This window comes from Bos indicus x Bos taurus, chromosome 24, assembly GCF_003369695.1.
Source record: "Bos indicus x Bos taurus breed Angus x Brahman F1 hybrid chromosome 24, Bos_hybrid_MaternalHap_v2.0, whole genome shotgun sequence".
Lineage (NCBI taxonomy): Eukaryota > Metazoa > Chordata > Mammalia > Artiodactyla > Bovidae > Bos > Bos indicus x Bos taurus.
In genome coordinates, this window is record NC_040099.1 from 50,841,393 (window position 1) to 50,853,821 (window position 12,429).

The following is a 12,429-nucleotide window of genomic DNA, read 5'->3' on the forward strand; positions in this document are numbered from 1 at the left end:
AGTCTTCCTAACCACTGGACCACCAAGGAATTCTTTTGAATCTTGGTTACTGCTTCTCTGTTGTATCTCCTGTGTCTCACCAGTATTTTTCTCTCCCACAGAGCATATTAACCACAGAATTCTACAGTCTCTGCAAATCAAAAACTTGATCTGGGTGGATAGCAATGCAAGGAAGAAGGAAAGGGTATTAAGGAAAATAAAAAGACAAATGTATTTGGTTAAAAAAAGAGTGAGTGAGTGAGTGATAGTCTCTCAGTCGTGTCTGACTCTTTGCAACACTGTAGCCTTGCAGGCTCTTCTATCCATGGAATTCTCCAGGCAAGAATACTGGAGTGGGTTGCCATTTCCTTCTTCATAAAAAAAGAGCAAAGCCCTTAAAATGACTTTTTAGTCAAGAGTTACACAGAACCTTAAGAAGGAAGGAAACCCCACCATTTGTGACAGCATGGATGGACCTGGAGGATGTTATGCCAAGTGAAATAAGCCAATCACAGAAAGACAAATATGTATGATCTCACTTACAGGTGGAATACGAAGTAGTTAAACTCACAGAAGCAGAGAGCAGAGCAGTCATCACCAGGGGCTCGGTGCAGGGGGAAACAGGGAGGTGATGGTCAAAGGTACCAAGTGTCACATTTTAATGGCTGTTACTTATTTACTCAAAATTTAGTTTTCTTGTTTAAAAAATTCTTTCTGAGAAACCGCGCTGCAGTCAACAACTTTCTGTGTAGATCATTTTGCACATACGTAACAAGTACCACCAGAGAATACATTCCTAAAAAAAGAATTGTTGTGTCCAAGGGTGTGTGCATTTGTAGTTATGATAGATAGTGCAAACAATCTTCCATAGGGACATACTCAGATTAACCTCCCTGTACAATATACAACGTACAGGGTGGTTCTCATGTTTAAAATTTTTTGTTCTTCTGATAGAGAAATCATAGCTTGTTGAACTTTTCTTTTTACAGTGTGACTGAACATCTTTTCATATGTTCAAGAGACATTTTAAGACATTTAAGACATTCTTGGACTTTCCTGGCAGTCCAGTGGCTAAGACTCCGAGTTCCCACTGCAGGGGGCTCAGGTTTGATTCCTGGTGGGGGACCTAGTTCCCACAGGCCACAGTGAAGACTTCGCATGCCACAACTAAAAATCCTGCACGCCACGACAAAGATCAAAGATCCTGCTTGCCACAACTAAGGCCCAGTGCAGCCAAATAAATAAATAATAATAAAAAAAACTTTGTAAAAAAATTCACATTCTTAATGCTCCCCAGTCTTGTGAATCCTTGGCAAGATCCAGTTTGTCCATAGGTCAGCTGAGTCAGTAGCTTTCTCTTGTTGGGCTGGACCTTAGCTTTCCTTCCTCTTGATGATGTTTACTGAACCTATGGGCCACACGTTCCCTCTTTCTGTGGCTCTGAAAGAGCTCTCCCTGCACAGAGGGTAGCTTGGCCTCCCCTGGCCTTTCTACCATCCTCTGCTGATGCAATCCCTTCTCCCTCACTAGCATCACCTGCCTCAGACGGCTGATCTGTGGACGCCACAGTCGCAGCCCAGTCCTGGCCTCTGCTGCACTGACCCAACCTTTACCTCTGACTTTCTTGGCTGCCTGTTGTCATCCAGGCCCATCTGGAGTCCATTCTTTCCTAGCCTGACTCCGGTTACCTACTCTCAATGCAACTGATGCTCTGACTAACTCCCCGTAGTGATGACCTCTATCCCTTCTTTGAGAATATGCTGTATCTACCCAGCACTGTTGTCTTCGTCAGTTGCTGCTATAACAAAATACCATAGACCAGGTAGCTTATAAATGACCAAAGTTTATTTCTCACAATTCTAGAAGCTGGAAAAATCCAAGATCAGGCCCCGACTGATTTGGGGTCTGCCAAGGGCCCATTTCCTGGTTCATAGATGGCTGTCTTTCCCCTGAGTCCTCAGCATGGCAGAAAGGGTAAAGGAGCTCTCTGAAGTCTTTTTGTGAGCCCAAGAACTATAGTCTGCCAGGCTCCTCTGTCCATGGGATTCTCCAGGCAAGAATACTGGAATGAGTTTGCCATTCCCTTCTCCTAAGGATCTTCCTGACCCAGGCATCAAATCCACATTTCCTTCATTATAAGCGGATTCTGTACCCCTTGAGCTACTAGAGAAGCCCCTCTTAACTCTTTCAGTTCAGTTCAGTTCAGTTCAGTTGCTCAGTAGTGTCTGACTCTTTGAGACCCCATGAATGTCCATCACCAACTCTCGGAGTCTACCCAAACCCATGTCCATCAAGTCAGCGATGCCATCCAGCCATCTCATCCTCTGTTGGCCCCTTCTCCTCCTGCCCCCAATCCCTTCCAGGATCAGGGTCTTTTCCAGTGAGTCAACTCTTTGTATCAGGTGGCCAAAGTATTGGGGTTTCAGCTTCAACATCACTCCTTCCAATGAACACCCAGGACTGATCTCCTTTAGGATGGACTGATTGGACCTTCTTGCAGTTGAAGGGACTCTCAAGAGCCGTCTCCAACACAAAGTTCAAAAGCATCAATTCTTTGGTGCTCAGCTTTCTTCACAGTCCAACTCTCACACCCATACATGACCACTGGAAAAACCATAGCCTTGACTAGACGGACCTTTGTTGGCAAAGTAATGTCTCTGCTTTTTAATATGCTAGGTTGGTCATAACTTTCCTTCCAAGAATTAAGCGTCTTTTAATTTCATGGCTGCAATCACCATCTGCAGTGATTTTGGAGCCCCCCAAAATAAAGTCTGACACTGTTTCCACTGTTTCCCCATCTATTTCCCATGAAGTGATGGGACCAGATGCCATGATCTTCGTTTTCTGAATGTTGAGCTTTAAGCCAACTTTTTCACTCTCCTCTTTCACTTTCATCAAGAGGCTTTTGAGTTCCTCTTCACTTTCTGCCATAAGGGTGGTGTCATCTGCATATCTGAGGTTATTGATATTTCTCCCAGGAACCTTGATTCCAGGTTGTGCTTCTTCCAGCCTAGCACTTCTCATGATGTACTCTGCGTATAAGTTAAATAAACAGGGTGACAATATACAGCCTTGACGTACTCCTTTTCCTATTTGGAACCAGTCTGTTGTTCCATGTCCAGTTCTAACTGTTGCTTCCTGACCTGCATATAGGTTTCGAGAACTCTATTTTAAGGAGGAGGAAACTGACACTCAGAGAAGGTACATAAACTCCTCAAGGGCAACAGATGGAGATAGAGGAAGATTGAGGAGGGCATTGGTGGAGTGAGAACTCTGTCTCTCCTTTGCTCTAAAGTGCATGCTGCCCACTGCCCCAGTGGCGGTGCTAACCAGGTCTTGAGTTCTGGGGTTTGCTCTTGGTTGCTTTCTGGGGCTTGCCACCGTGTCTCTCCAGTTCATGTACACCTTTCTCTCTCTCATCTGTTGAAAAATGTCTTCCTCTGCAAACTGGTCGGATCTATTTTTAGGGAGATGAGTGGGAGGGGAGAAACCACTTCACGGGCCTCTAGCACAGGGGCTGTAGCCCAGAATGACTCAGGTCTTGAGGTTTACCCTTCAGACTTCCTCTTCCTAAGGCACCTACGCGCTGGGGTCAAAGTTTGAGGAGGGAGTGGAGAAGGATGGGGAAGGGTGTTGCATCGTAGAGAACCCATCACTCCATTCTGCACTGACTCCCTCTCCTGCCTGGGCTGGCATGCCCCTCTTTCCCAGATGCCTCCCTCCCTCACCCGGGATTATTCTCTCAGGAGCCTCTTTATTCTCCTTGCAATCAATTTGGCGTCTGTCAGGCACCCAGGGCATCAGATCCATGCATAGGTGGATCCCTTATACCATGTGGTCCCAAAAGGCCTCCTCACCTCAAAAGGGTCTATCAAGTCAGGGACTGCCCCTAGATCATTGTTTAAGGGTCTCTGAACCCTCCAGTGCACAAGAGGCTCACTCTGTGCTGAACATTCCGAAAGGCCAGCTACACATACAGATATGCCCGGGCCTTAACCATGGCTCCATCAGACCCTGCCTTAACATCATCTGCCCCTTCCTCTAAGCCCTGTTCTGTGGTCTTGCCTGGACAATGGACTAAACAGTCTCTTAAAGTTGAATTAACTTTAGCTTGTATTTCTGTCTTTGGTCTCTTAGTATCACTGTTTCCTTTCTTCACTTCTTTTTTCCATTTCATTTTATTTTTATTTAACTATGGTTGATTTATGACACTGTGGTGGTTTCAGGCGTACAACTTCAGATTCTTTCCCATTATAGGTTATTACAAGATACTGAATGTAGTTGCTTCTGCTATATGGTAGGTCCTTGTTGTTTATCTATTTTAGATATAGCAGTGTGTTTCTTGGAGAAGGCAATGGCACCCCACTCCAGTACTCTTGCCTGGAAAATCCCATGGACCGAGGAGCCTGGTAGGCTGCAGTCCATGGGGTCGCTAAGAGTCGGACACGACTGAGCGACTTCACTTTCACTTTTCACTTTCATGCATTGCAGAAGGAAATGGCAACCCACTCCAGTGTTCTTGCCTGGAGAATCCCAGGGACGGAGGAGCCTGGTGGGCTGCAGTCCATGGGGTCGCATAGAGTCGGACATGACTGAAGCGACTTAGCAGCAGCAACAGCAGCAGCAGCAGTGTGTTTCTATTAATCCCATAATCCTAATTTACCCCTCCCCCTTGCCTTTTCCCTTTGGTGACCATAAATTTGTTTTCTTTGTCTATGAGTCTGTTTTTGTTTTGTAAATAAGTTGATTTGTATTATTTTTTAAGATTTCTCACGTAAGTGATACCATATGTTGGTCTTCCTCTGCTGGACTTGATTGACTTTGTATGGTAACCTCTAGGTCCATCCAACACAGTCTCTTAATCGTCCATCTGGTCTCAGTGCCACTGCCTTGGGCAGCTGCTACTTCGCTGGCTCATTCCAAAAAGCTGGATTCAAACCCTTCCTTCCTAGTGCCCTTCTCAGACACACATATACATACACCCTTGAAAGATCCAAGATTTTTGGAGTCAAAAAAGTCCTTTCCAATAGAAGCTTTATTTTGTAACTTGTGGCATTAACAGTCTGGCTGGAAATGAGGTGCTGTGGAGGAGCTGGTTCTAGTGGATGGACACAATGTGGGAGCAATAACCTCGGGGGCTCGATAGCCAGGTTCTACTCTGCTCATTTGAGTTCTTCAGGGAAATCACTTTGCTCCCAGAGCCTCATGTTTTCTCATCTGTAAGTGATGGGACTGGACTAGCTGGTCTCTGGACTTGTGAGGAGAGGGAGACTGTTGTCAGTCTTCAGGAAAGCAGGTTAGCAGGGCCACCAATTTCCAGCCACAGAGGGAAGAGAACACATCTTTTCCTTACACAGTCTAGCCCAGGCTCTCAGTCTTGACCTCACTGACATTTTGGACCAGATAATTCTTTGTTGTGGGGGGTAGTGGTTCCTGTGTATTGTAGAATGTTTAACAGCACCCCCAACCCATACCAGTAGAATCCCCTCTCTAGTCATGACAACCAAAAATATTTTCAGGCATTGCCAAATATCCCATGGGGTCAGGGCAAGAGCCCTTCCAGTTGAGAACTACTGGTCTACCTTATGCAAGTCTTCCCTAGTTGGCTCAGGCAGTAAAGAATCTGCCTGCCATTGAAGACCCAGGTTCAATCCTGGAGTTGGGAAGATCCCCTGAAGAAGGGAATGGCAATCCACTCCAGTATTCTTTCCTGGAAAATTCCATGGGCAGAGGGGCCTGGCAGTCTACAGTCCATGCGATTGCAAAAAGAGTTGGACACGACTGAGAGGCTAATACTTTCACTTTCACCCTATGCAACTTGTATAGATTTTCTTCCTGGAATAAAGTCTTTCTTCCAAGTGAGCCAGCGTGTAGACCACAAGGGTACTACTGCCTTCCTCTGTAGGTTGTAACCCAAGGGCTGTGGACACTGATCACAGCAGGTTTAGTTGTGGTGGGCTTATTTTCATTTCTCTGTATTTGCTCTGATCTTAAGCATCTTTACACTGGCTACCTGGGAAGCAGTGGTGTCTAACGAGTGTTTGAAGCTCTGAAAGAGATGAATGTTGGCCCACAGAAAATATGTTTCCTCTAAATTCTTTTTTTAATTTTGGAGAGACAAGGAGACTGTAAACTGACTCCAAGAAGCTTATCTTAGTTGACACTCCAAAACATCTAATCATTGCTCTAGGCTGCCTGTGGTATGATAGGAGAGCCTTCACTTTGAGGGGCCTGAGTGCTCGATGGGGCTGGTTAGACAGCATTAGCCACAGAGCAGCTGGATTTTGAAGCTGTGTTCAACAATGGAAGCCAATGTAACCAACCCATAGACCTAGGTCACTACAGAGGGCAGACCTATGAACCAGGAAGAAATCAGTTTGCTCCTCGGGGTGAGGTGGGGGGATGGGAATCACTCAATGCAACCTAAACAGATTCAGCTTCCAAGGGGTTCCAAGGAACACCACCCTCATGGGATGCAGGTAAACTGTGGGACTGGCCCCCATCCCTGCACAGTGCGCCTGTCAAGAGATCTGAGGTCAGGCTGCCCTCCCAGGGTCAGCCTTGAGGGAGAAGGGGCTGGGAGGAGACTTCATGCCAAGGTCAAGTGCAGCTTGAGGGGTGAGTCAGGAGGCTGGTGGGGAAGATACCAGATCTGGCTGTGAAGCCCAGTCCTCTTTCCCTTGGAGTTACTGATTCTCTAGGGGAACTTCATATATTTTCAGCAAGAGCTCACAGTACCATCCCATCTGCATTCATCTGGTTCTTCCCTTAGTAATTTCTTCTCCTTCCCCAAATTCTCACCCTAGACCTGCAGCCAGTCTGGTTTGTGATTCCCCCGGGCTGGCATTGCAGGTCAAGAGGAGATGGGGGTGGCAGTGTTTGCATATATAGATGCTAGGAGTGTTAGAAGTGGGGCGTTTCTGTAGCTTTTATTCCCTCATTTGCCTCCCACTCAGTCTCTGTACCTCACTTGTAAGAACTACTATTATGAACTCTGGATTTTTCCTATAGCATTGCTCTCCCCACCTACCTGAACCTCTTTTTTTTTTTTTTTTAATTTCTTTTGGCCACACTGTGTGGCCTGTGGGACTTCAGCTCCCCTGACCAGGGATCAAACCTGTGCCCCTGAACCCACGCCCCCCTGTACTGGCAGCAAGGAGTTTTAACTACTGGACCACCAGAGAAGTCCCCACCTCCTCGAACTTCTGATTGTCCTTTAAAGCTCAATTCAAAGCTACCTCCTCAGGAAAGACTTCCTATCACCTTAGTCTGACTTGGAGTCCCTCACGTATGCTCCTATAACGTCAGTGCTCCGTCTTTGAAGTCTGATCCTCTTCAGTCTGTGTCTGTTTTCATGTTTCTTTCCTCACCATTTGCTGGACTCTTTAAAGACAGAAATAAAATCTTCTGTCTCTGTATGCTTTAGACATTTCAGCATTATCCCTAATTTATTAATAAATAGTCCTACTATTTATTCAGTAGGCTATAAACAAGTATCTGTTGACCAAATCAATAAAGATAATTTAGAGAGCCCATCAGAATTCCTGGGTGGAGTTTTTAAAATATACATTGCTAGATCCACCCCTGGGCATACAAATCCTCCAGGTTTGGACTGGGGTTCATGGATCTGCCTTTTGAAAAAGTCTCATAATAATTTTGAGGTTCACTCATGGTTAAAAACCACAGACTTCATTAGATCTATTCTACTCACTCTGAAGCTAGAGGGGGGAAGGGACTTATCTAATATCATGCGGACTTGAACTAAATATCCAAATATCCATACCAGCAATCATGCCCTTTCTTCTACTTTCTAAAAAAAATAAAAGAAAATAGAAATGTGTTAGGAAGAAGAGATTTGATGTGAGGCAGAAACAAAATATCGGGATGAGTTAAAAGTTCTTTGGCTCTTCAACAACAATAATTACCATTAATGATAATAAACCCCATTGTGGCTGGAAGGATAGACATTACTTATGATGGAACAGATGTTTGGGAGAAAAACTGCAGCACCACTCAGCTGGTGACAATCAGGGGAGGGATACAGCCCCGATCGCCCCGCTTCCTTGCTTGTGAGGCGTGTGGACCGCATTTGCCTAGATAAACATCCATACACAGAGCCATTCTTGGATTGCTGGAGGAGGGAGGGGTGCCGAGTGCCTTTAGTCCTGTGATCCCATTTTAGAGAAGAGGAAACTGAGGCTGGGAATGGGAGTGGGGAGTGACCTCAGGAGCTGCAGCAAGTTAGTGGAAAAACTGGGCCTGTAATCTAGTTCCCAACTCTTTGCCAAGTATGTGTACACTGGTTATTCCTGAACAATGCAGTTAAATGTTTTCAGGTTGATTCCCTCAGGAGTCCCCAAAAGTGTCCACTTCAACCTGATTTTTTAACCTAGCGATTCAGATTTGATGGAGTCAGGGTCTCCGCCATAAGGAATTCAACTTCCTCTTGGAGGTATTCTGCCTGTCCACTCAGTTGGGCCTCCTTGGACCACTTGAGGGGAAAGTGAAAGTGAAAGCTGCTCACTCGTGTCCAACTCTTTGTGACCCCATGGACTATACAGTCTATGGAATTCTCCAGGCCAGAATACTGGAGTGGGTAGCTGTTCCCTTCTCTAGGGGATCTTCCCAATCCAGGGACCAAATCCAGGTCTCCTGCACTGCAGGAGGATTCTTTACCAACTGAGCTATCAGGGAAGCCCCAACTTGAGGGGATGGCCTTTGAAATTCCACAGGACTTTGTCAACAAAGGTCTGTCTAGTCAAAGCTACGGTTTTTTCAGTAGTCATGTATGGATGTGAGAGTTGGACCATAAAGAAAGCTGAGCACCGAAGAATTGATACTTTTGCACTATGGTATTGGAGAAGACTCTTGGGAGTCCCTTAGACTGCAAGGAGATCCAACTAGTCAATTCTAAAGGAAATCAATCCTGAATATTCATTGGAAGGACTGGTGCTGAAGCTGGAACTCCAATACTTTGGCACCTGATGTGAAGAACTGACTCATTAAAAAAGACCCTGATGCTGGGAAAGATTGAAGAGAGGAGGAGAAGGGGACGACAGAGGATGAGGTGGTTGGATGGAATCCCCGACTCAATGGGCATGAATTTGAGTAGGCTCTGGGAGTTGGTGATGGACAGGGAAGCCTGGTGTGCTGCAGTTCATTGGTTCACAAAGAGCTGGACACGACTGAGCGACTGAACTGAACTGAACTGAGGCATTCTCACTTGTTTTGACCCTAGTCTTCATGATTGGAAGTGGACATTACCATCTGTCACCTTCAAGTCTGGAGGAACAAACTCTTTACTCCGATTATATTTACCCGCATGCTTCCAAAAACTCACTTTCTCTGCTGCTTCCAATGATTTCCTCCACTTTGAGTTCTTCTTCATGTCAGCATCTCCACTTACCAAAATCCTTCCCATCCTTACAAACCTCACCCATGTTCCTGTCCCCTGCGAGGCAGCCTTGTCCATTCTCTGGGGTCTTCGAGCTCTCCTCCTTTTCAGCGCTTGCAGGAGTGTGTATCATCCACACCAATCCCTCGGTGTGTGTCACGCTACCTTGTTTTAGGCTTGGGGACACAGTTTTCCCGGCTGGGTGACAAGCCCCTGGGACCACAGTACATGTGAGCTATTAATTCTCTGCAGAGTACATGCTGCGGGGTAACTCAAATCAACAAACGTTTATTGTGCTTTGTGTGGTGCTACCTTGGGACTTCTTGTTATGGGGAAAATAAATGTACTTATTGTTCAAAGCTCCTTTTATTTGGGTTTGCGCTTCCCTGTAGCCAAAAGCTGCATGACTGATACATACACCGCTTAAGTAAATAGATGTGAGGGTGGACACAGGGTTTTTCTAAGGTCTACTTCAATTTGAACGGCAAATGAAGGGGAATGAGGGAAGAGGGGGAGTTAAGAATCAGTGTGTGTGTATGCATGTGCGCGTGTGTGCGCGTGTAAAAGCACAAAGCTAAAGGAAGCAGAGAGTGAATGTGTGCCCGTGGGAGAAGGCAGGAGGGAGGAGGACATTTATTTAGAAGCAGATGAAAATAATGAACTCCTCGTGCAGAATAACTCCAATATGGAGTGTTAAAATCTGGGTATTCTTTTTTAAAATAAGCATTTCTCGAGTGCCCCGGGTTGGCTAGGGGTGGCTAATAACACTCTATTTTTTAAAACTTCAGCTCACCTCATCCAAACCAGTGCTTCCTAACATGAAATTTGATTTTACTTTCAATAGATAAGGAAAATAGTTTTTATTCTCCATTTAGGTTAGAAGCAATTCCGGCAGCAGTTCAGACACTCCTCAGGGCACCAAGAATATCCAGCAGCTTATCTTTGTGAAGGTCTTTTGGGGGCCCGTTTCTCATTTTCTGGGATTTTTCTTTTCTAGCCTTCTGAATTTTCTTTCTTTTTTTGTTTCACAGTTTTCATTTATTTTTCATCACATCTGTCTTCTTTGACATTCCTCCATGGTTTCCTTTTTGAGGTCTCACATTTATTCCTCCCTGGAATGAGCATCTCATGTGAATGGAGGGGGTAGATTTGGGGTCCTCAGAGTAGCAGGAGAGCAGTTTGGTAAAGTAGAGAAGTTCTTGGATGAGGGCGCGGGAGTCTGGGTTTGCGTGCAGGGTTTTATCACTAACAGGCTGGGTGACCTTGGGCAAAATCGCAAATTCTTGGTATTGCCTTAGGGCCCTTATCTCTAAAGAGGATTTGACCAGTATGATCTCCAGGCATTAACTTTCTGTGCCTTTTATAAAAATACAGCTGTATTTAAGAAGTGAGATTTGCCCTGGTACTTGGAAATATGGGTCTTTGGTGATAATTAGCACTGGATTTAAAAGTCGTTTTGTGTTCTGCAACTTTGTGGTTACTCGAGCTTTCTAAATGAGGGCTGGGATTTGGGACCAGCATTTCCCAGGTTGTTATCCATCAAACACAGGAAACTTTTCCAGATAGGAGCCTACTCTGAAGGAAACAGGGAGATAGAATAGTAACAGTCCTTGATTTGTGCGTGTGTTTTTAATTGTGGTAAAGACATAAAACAAAATATACCCTATTAACTACTGTTTAATTGTACAGTACAGTACTGTTAGCTCTCAATGCACTTGAATTTCCAGAACTGTTTCATCTGACATGATTGTAACTCTATTCATGGTATAGCAACTCCTATGCCCTCTCTTTCCCCCAGCCTCTGGAAACCACATTCTACTCTCCATTTCTATCAGTTTAGATACTTCTTATCAGGGGAATTCACACAGAATTTGCTTTTCTGTGATTGTCTTATTTCACTTAGCATACTGTCTATAAGGTTTATTGTGTTATAGAATGTCACAGACTTCCTTCTTTTAAAAGGCTGAGTAATGCTGCGATTCATGGGGTTGCAAAGAGTCGGACACGACTGAGCGACTGAACTGAACTGAATATTCCTTGACTTGTATTCTAAACTAGACTTTTTCCTGAGTCTTATACAAATAAAATTAAACCAGATATTTTGTCTCAACGCACTTTCCTGCTCCTGTGGGTGGTTCATGGTGCCCTCACCAATGTAAAAACTTTTTGGGCAGATTGGCCTAGTACCCACTCACATATAAGGATGGTTCTCTTTACCCCTGATGTATTCTCAATGTTACATGATTATTTTTTTTTTAACTATTTTTCATTAGAGTTGTTGTTCAGTCACTAACTCATGTCTGACTCTTTGTGACCCCCATGACCGCAGACACTGTCCCGTGATTTTGGAGCCCAAGGAAAAAAAAAATCTGACACTGTTTCCATTTTTTCCCCATCTATTTGCTAAGACGTGATGGGACCAGATGCCATGATCTTAGTCTTCTGAATGTTGAGTTTCAAGCCAGCAGTTTCACTCTCCTTTTTCACCCTCATCAAGAGGCTCTTTAGTTCCTCTTCACTTTCTGCCATTAGAGTGCTATCATCTGCATATCTGAGGTTGTTGATATTTATCCTGGCAATCTCGATTCCAGCTTGTGATTCATCCAGCCTGGCATTTTGCATGATATACTCTTCATAGAAGTTAAATAAGCAGGCTGACAATATACAGCTTTTTCTAGAGTTAGGTTTATACATAGCAGAAATCTTTGTCTATAAACATGGCCTTTTAAATAGAATGATCCGACTTTTGGGGACAATCTAGATTCTTGTCTTGACTCTGCACATGCTTGGGCAAACGTCTTCCCAATGTGGGGCTCAGTTTCCTCATCTGTAAAATGGAGAGGTGAGAGTAGATTACTTGTCCTCGTCGAGGGTCATTTTTCCCTTCAGTGGACATTTGGCAATGTCTGAGGACAGATGCTGCTGGCATCTACTGAGTAGGGGCCAGGGATGCTGGCCTCCAGGGCCCAGGAGAGGCCTCTTCCCTCCTCAATGAAGAACTATCCAGCCCCAGATGTCAATAGTGCTGAAGCTGACTAGTCCTGGGCTAGCTAATG

The 12,429-nt window shown here is 44.9% G+C and overlaps 1 pseudogene; it reads right to left on the minus strand.

Moving 5' to 3' along the window:
• The window catches only part of LOC113882819, a 152,041-nt pseudogene that overhangs the window by 4,248 nt on the left and 135,364 nt on the right, over nucleotides 1-12,429 (minus strand).